The sequence below is a fragment of the Bos grunniens genome, chromosome 11 (assembly GCF_055505025.1).
Source record: "Bos grunniens cultivar Pamir isolate PY7600 chromosome 11, Bosgru_T2T1.0, whole genome shotgun sequence".
In the NCBI taxonomy this organism is placed as follows: Eukaryota; Metazoa; Chordata; class Mammalia; order Artiodactyla; family Bovidae; genus Bos; species Bos grunniens.
Genome location: NC_141175.1, coordinates 96,710,608 through 96,716,954, shown reverse-complemented (window position 1 = coordinate 96,716,954; position 6,347 = coordinate 96,710,608).

Genomic DNA, 6,347 nt, shown 5'->3' with positions numbered 1-6,347 from the left:
TTTAAAATTATGTTAGTAGACTAAAGCCCAATGTGTTTAATATTTGATTATCTAGAAATATTATATCAATATGTATTTGTTCTTTACCATTATATTGTTGTTGTTTAGTTGCTCAGTCATGTCCAATTCTTTGTGACCCCATGGGCTGCAGCATGCCAGGCTGCTGTGTCCTTCACTGTCTCCTGGAGTTTGCCCAAACTCGTGTCAGTTGAGTTGTTGATGACCACTATATAATATCGATGAATCTGCTTGCTTTGACCACCGCAAAATTGTCAAGAACTCTCCTATTTATCTACACGTACTATTTCATAAATGGGCGTGCTTAACAAGGACTAAACTATTTAAAACTGAAATAGAAACCTATTTGCTTTGGAGTCTGATTGTATTACCCAGTAATTGAATGATTTTGTTCTATTGCTATCTGGAAGAGTACCCACAACTTCTTTAAATTCTAAAAATAGTTGCTATAATAAAAAACATCTTTTGCCTCATTATCTCATTAACTTACAATTTTGAATCTTATGAAAGAACTACTATTTTCATTTTGAGTAGGGTTTTCCTGCCAGATAGATACTCTAACACACTGACATTAATCCAGTATTCAAAGAGGGATTGCCGATCTGAAAACCTGGCTAAACTTACCAGGTTTTCTAAATCAGAGAAAAGAAACTCCTGAAAATTTCCATTTGTTTGTTACATTCTAGACAAAATTGTTGGCCTGAAGTATTAGACAATTGTTTTTTGCCTAGAAGACTAACTTTTTAATGTCACAACACCAAAAATATGTATTGAAAATGAGTGTTTAATCTCTAAGGGTCACTGTGCAAAGCAATGGGGACACAAATATCTGTATGACACAGTTCCTACCCTACGACCAGGGCATGGTGTTTATTTACACCAAATACAGAGTGACACATTCTATTTGTGGATGTGTATATGTATGAATGTATGCACAGCCTCTTTCCAAAAAGTTCTGCAAGCCTACTAGTCATTCTGTTTCAGGAGACTGTTTATCGCCACTCTGAAACTTTATGCTGTGGTTTAAAAGTTTAGCTCTTGATTGTCATACTGAGTGAAGTAGGTCAGACAGAGGAGGAGAAATATCACGTGACATCCCTTATGTGTGGAATCTAAAAAGAAATTATACAAATGAACTTATTTACAAAACAGAAATAGACTCGCAGACTTTGAGAATGAATATACGGTTGCCAAGGAGGAAGAACTGGGGAAGGGACAGTTAGGGAGTTTGGGGATTGACAGGTACACACTTCTGTATTCAAAGTGGGTAACCAACAAGGACCACCGTATAGCACAGGGAGCTCTACTCAGTGTTATGTGGCGGCCTAGATGGGAGGGGAATTTCAGGGAGACTAGATATGTGTGCAAGTGTGGCTGAGTCCCTTTGCTAGCCACCTGAGACTACCACCACATTGTTAATTGGCTGTGCGCCAATATAAAATAAAAGGTTAAACTCTCTATACATACTTTAAACCCCAAATTTTGAAAGACTGTCTGTAAGCTTGTTAGTGTGATGACATGACACTGCAAGGTCTAGCTTAAAGCCCCTGCATAGGTATTGCCTCCTCCACTAGGCCAGCATCCAGATCTCTAATTTCTCCCATTCTCTGTTATGTATAATTTTCTTAAATTTCCCTGGAGTGATTCTGCACAGGCATTGGCTTTTTAGACTTACAGCTGAAATTGCTTATCAGATTTTTTCCCTTCACAACCATAAATATGCAAGTCGGCTAGGATTCCCCTGGAGGTGGGGAGGGGTGGGGCGGGTGGTGTTGAAAACCTCTTTTGACATACTCACAGCTCTATTCCTAGTGCCCAGGACAGCTTGGGACCCCAGATGACATTCAGTGAAGATCATTGGATGCTCAAATGTTGTTGAAATAAATGCTGTCTAACTGTCCCAAAAAAGAATTACTGGGATGGGTAATAATCATGGTGATAACTGAAATGAACAATGAAAATAGTGGCCATTATGTTCTTGGGACCAAATCTTCTCTATAAGGCAGTTAGAACCAAGAGCAGAAAGTCTCCAAGGCTAGATGCCTTCATTTATTGAGCAAAATTTTATTAAGTACCTATCATACTCATAGATCAGTGTCAGGCCATGGGTTTACAATAATGAAAAAGAAAAACTCAGCTCTTATTCTTTTAAGGCCCTCATAGATGAGAGCTGAGAGCCATCAGAAGGAAAACAAAAATGAGTAAGTTTCTCAAGTGGTTGCTAGGTGATTTCCATGCATTGAGACACCGAAACAGTTGAAACAGTTTATCTTTAAAATTGCTAGGGAAAGGAGATGCTCAGAAAGCAGAAATGGAATGTGTACTTAAGACAAATTATTCACATTGTTGAAACTTTTTCTGTGAACCCATTGGGAATATAAAATCACAAATTTGAATTCGAAAAGCAAGGATTTGAGAAGAAAAGATGTGGAAAGAGCTGTTTACAAGAAGGGAATTACAACAAGTACACTGGGATCTTTTACATTTGTATACTACGTATGCATGGAAATTATGTTCTTTTTGAGCTGGAGTTTGGAAATACATTGAGAAGGTTCGTTGAGAAGCCTACAGAAAAACCAGTAACATAAAGATGAACCTGAGGTTTGGGGCTCCACCTATTGTTAGTTTTGAAGAATGGTATCTCCTGTCGTCAAGAAAAATATCTAGTCAGGAAAATGAGTTTTTATGCATGCTTGTAAGGTTTTAAGTGTGTGTATATTATTACAACTAAATTTGCACGTATGCGGTCAATTTTATTTGGCATATTTTCTTCGTTTGTTACCTGCTAGTTAGCCATGAGTTATATGATTTATTTCCTAATAACTCAGAGCCTTTTGTTTTAAGTAAAAGTGTCATTCTATTCTCAAAGAGATAGGGCTCCTCTGGTGGCTCAGAGGTTAAAGCACCTGCCTAGAATGCAGGAGACCTGGGTTTGATCCCTGGGTTGGGAAGATCCCCTGGAGAAGAAAATGGCAACCCACTCCAGTACTTTTGCCTGGAGAATCCCATGGAGGGAGGAGCCTGGTAGGCTACAGTCCATGAGCGACTTCACTTTCACTTTTCACTTAAAAGAGATAAGAAGTTTTAGGACTATGTGAGTTGTACAATTTGGGCTGAGGGATTTTATCATTTTATATTTTATTTACATATTTATTTGCAAAAATATTGGCACATGACCAACCACTATAACTTTGGATGCAAGATAAAGAATTGCATGCCAATGTACTTGTACTCCTTGAAAAACATTCATTTATTGAATGAACAACTGTTTACTGACTACCTACTATGTGTCAAACACTATTCAAGGGATTGGACATATATTAGCAAACAAGCAGGCAAAAAATAAAACAATACTGCCCTCAAGGATCGGAGAAGGCAATGGCACCCCAATCCAGTACTCTTGCCTGGAAAATCCCATGGATGGAGGAGCCTGGTGGGCTGAAGTCCATGGGGTCACTAAGAGTCGAACATGACTGAAGCAACTTAGCAGCAGCAGCAGCGGCCCTCAAAGATCTTATATTCTAGTGATGGGTGAGGAAGTGATGGATTACGAACAAGTAAGTTACATGTTGCTGCTGCTGCTAAGTCGCTTTGGTCGTGTCCGACTCTGTGAGACCCCATAGACGGCAGCCTATGAGGCTCCCCCGTCCCTGGGATTCTCCAGGCAAGAACACTGGAGTGGGTTGCCATTTCCTTCTCCAATGCATGAAAGTGAAAAGTGAAAGTGAAGTCGCTCAGTTGTGCCCAACTCTTAGCGACCCTATGGACTGCAGCCTACCAGGCTCTTCCATCCATGGGATTTTCCAGGCAAGAGTACTGGAGTGGGGTGCTAGAAGATTCTAAATACAATGGGAAAAATGGGTCTGGGTGAAAGGAATCAGATTAAAGGAAAGAAGAACTGCAGGGGGTGCAATTGCAGTTCCAGACAGTGTGCGTAGTCAGGTAAACCCACATTGGAAAGATTTGACTAAAGACTTGGAAGGAACAGCAAGTACAAAGGCCCTGAGCCAGGAGGTAGCTGGTGTATTTAAGGACCGGCAATGGCTGAGTGTGTTGGAAGTGGAATGAGTGACAGGGAACATAGCAGTAGATCATGTACTGCAGGGGTCAGCAAGCTACCTGTTTTGTAAAGGAAGTTTTACTGGAACACAGCCATGCCCATTCATTTACATGGTTTCTATGACTGCTTTCATGCTACCACTGCAGAGTTGAATAGCAGAGACAAAGACAATCTGGCCCATAAAGACTAATATATTTACTGTCTGGCTCTTTATTTGCTGACTCCTGATGTAGGTAGGGCCTCATAGGCCATTGCAGGGCCATTGGCCTTGACTCTGACAAAAATGAGAACATGGGAGGGTTCAAACAGGACAGGGTCTAGTGTTTTTCAAGAATCATTATGGTGACTGAGTTGACAAACTTTAGGCAGAAAAGGGTGGGAAGAGAGAAGTCAGTCAGTATTGTGGTTCTCAACATACACTGGGGTCCTCCCAGGACACCATACAAATTCACCAGGTAATAGCAGGATATTTAAAATTTTTGAAGGATTCACAGCAATATTTGACATCTGTTAGAGACCATGTGTGGAGAAGGCAATGGCACCCCACTCCAGTACTTTTGCCTGGAAAATCCCATGGACAGAGGAGCCTGGAAGGCTGCAGTCCATGGGGTCGCTGAGGGTTGGACATGACTGAGCAACTTCACTTTCACTCTTCACTTTCCTGCACTGTAGAAGGAAATGGCAGCCCACTCCAGTGTTCTTGCCTGGAGAATCCCAGGGATGGGGGAGCCTGGTGGGCTGCCATCTATGGGGTCGCACAGAGTCGGACATGACTGAAGTGACTTAGTAGTAGTAGTAGAGACCATGTGACTTCTATCTGGTAAGTAGTTCACAGTTTCAACATTAGGTTGTGCCATATTCCTTTCAATGCTGACATATAAACCTGGGATTCTGGCAGTAGCTGTAACAAAAGACAAGTACTATTTGAAAATCAGTGTGGAGCAGGACATGAGACTGGCAGCATTCAATTTGATTCCAGAGTTTGAGATGTTGCATAGTGCCCAACAGTCCCCCACATTCCATTACAAATAACTGGTTATTTCAGAGTAAAAAAAAAAATATATATATATTTTAATTTTAATTTATCTGTATTGTTTTTCAAATGTCTGCCTAGTTATTGGAGCATTGTATTATTATACAATGGAACAGTTTTCCTGTGACTTCTCTAAGAAATCACCACAATTATTGGCTTAAAAAAGCAGACATTTAATAGTTCTGGAGGCCAGAAGTCTGAAATCAGTACCACTGGGACAAAATTAAGGTGTCTCTTGAGGGAGATTTCAGTCCTGCTTCTGCCACCCTCTGGTGGCTGCTGGCATTGCTTGGCCAGTGCCTGCAAAACTCCAGTCTTTGCCTCCATGGTCACATTGCCTTTTCATCTTCTGTCTCTATCAAATCTCTTTCTGCCCCCATTTTGTAAGGACACATAATGACTGTATTTAGGGCCTACCCTGATAATCCAGGAAAACTTCCCCATCTCTGGATCCTTAATCTGACCACATATATAAAGGTCTTTTTCTAAATAAGGTGATGATATTTATAGGCTTGAGAAATTAGGACCTAATCTCTTTGGGTGGCCATTTTCCAGCCTACTACAAACATAAATACTTATTAATTGTTGCCACCCAGCTACTTAATAAATGAGATCGTTAAGTATTTCTTTGAGCCTATAGGTGAGACAGCAAGGGCTCTGTGAATCTAGAAAGTTTGGGAAGCTTCTGAGTTAAATGTCTCTCCCAGTAATCCAGGCAGCAAGGAGAGAGGTTAGAAGTGGACAAGTTCTAGATACAATTTGAAGGTAAAGCAGACAGAATTTTCTGATGTGCAGTTGGGAACAAAAAAGAGGAGTCAAGCGGTTCTGAAGGCCTCTGGCCTGTGCAACTGGAGAAGTGACATTTCCATGAACTGTGATGAAGAAAACTGTCCATGGACCAATATTTTTGCTTGGTAAGAGGGCAGGTTGCAGATTCCATTTTGTACATGTTTAGAAAAGTCAGTAAGAGAGAAGGAAAAGAGGGAAGAGGGAAGAAAAGATACACACTCCTGACCAGGACCTGGCTCCAGACTCTCCCCCGTCCCCAGTTCATTCTTCCTTTCATGGTGGCCAAATGTCCCCCAACCCATGAGCCGTTTAGGTTGTTGTGTTTTGACTTCCTACTCAAAACATGGGCTGAGCAAATATTGAGATGAAACTTAGACAGAGAAGACTCAGAAAGCTTCACCTGACCCAGAGTCCTAATGTAGAGCAAATAAGTCTCTGCTTGGGGAA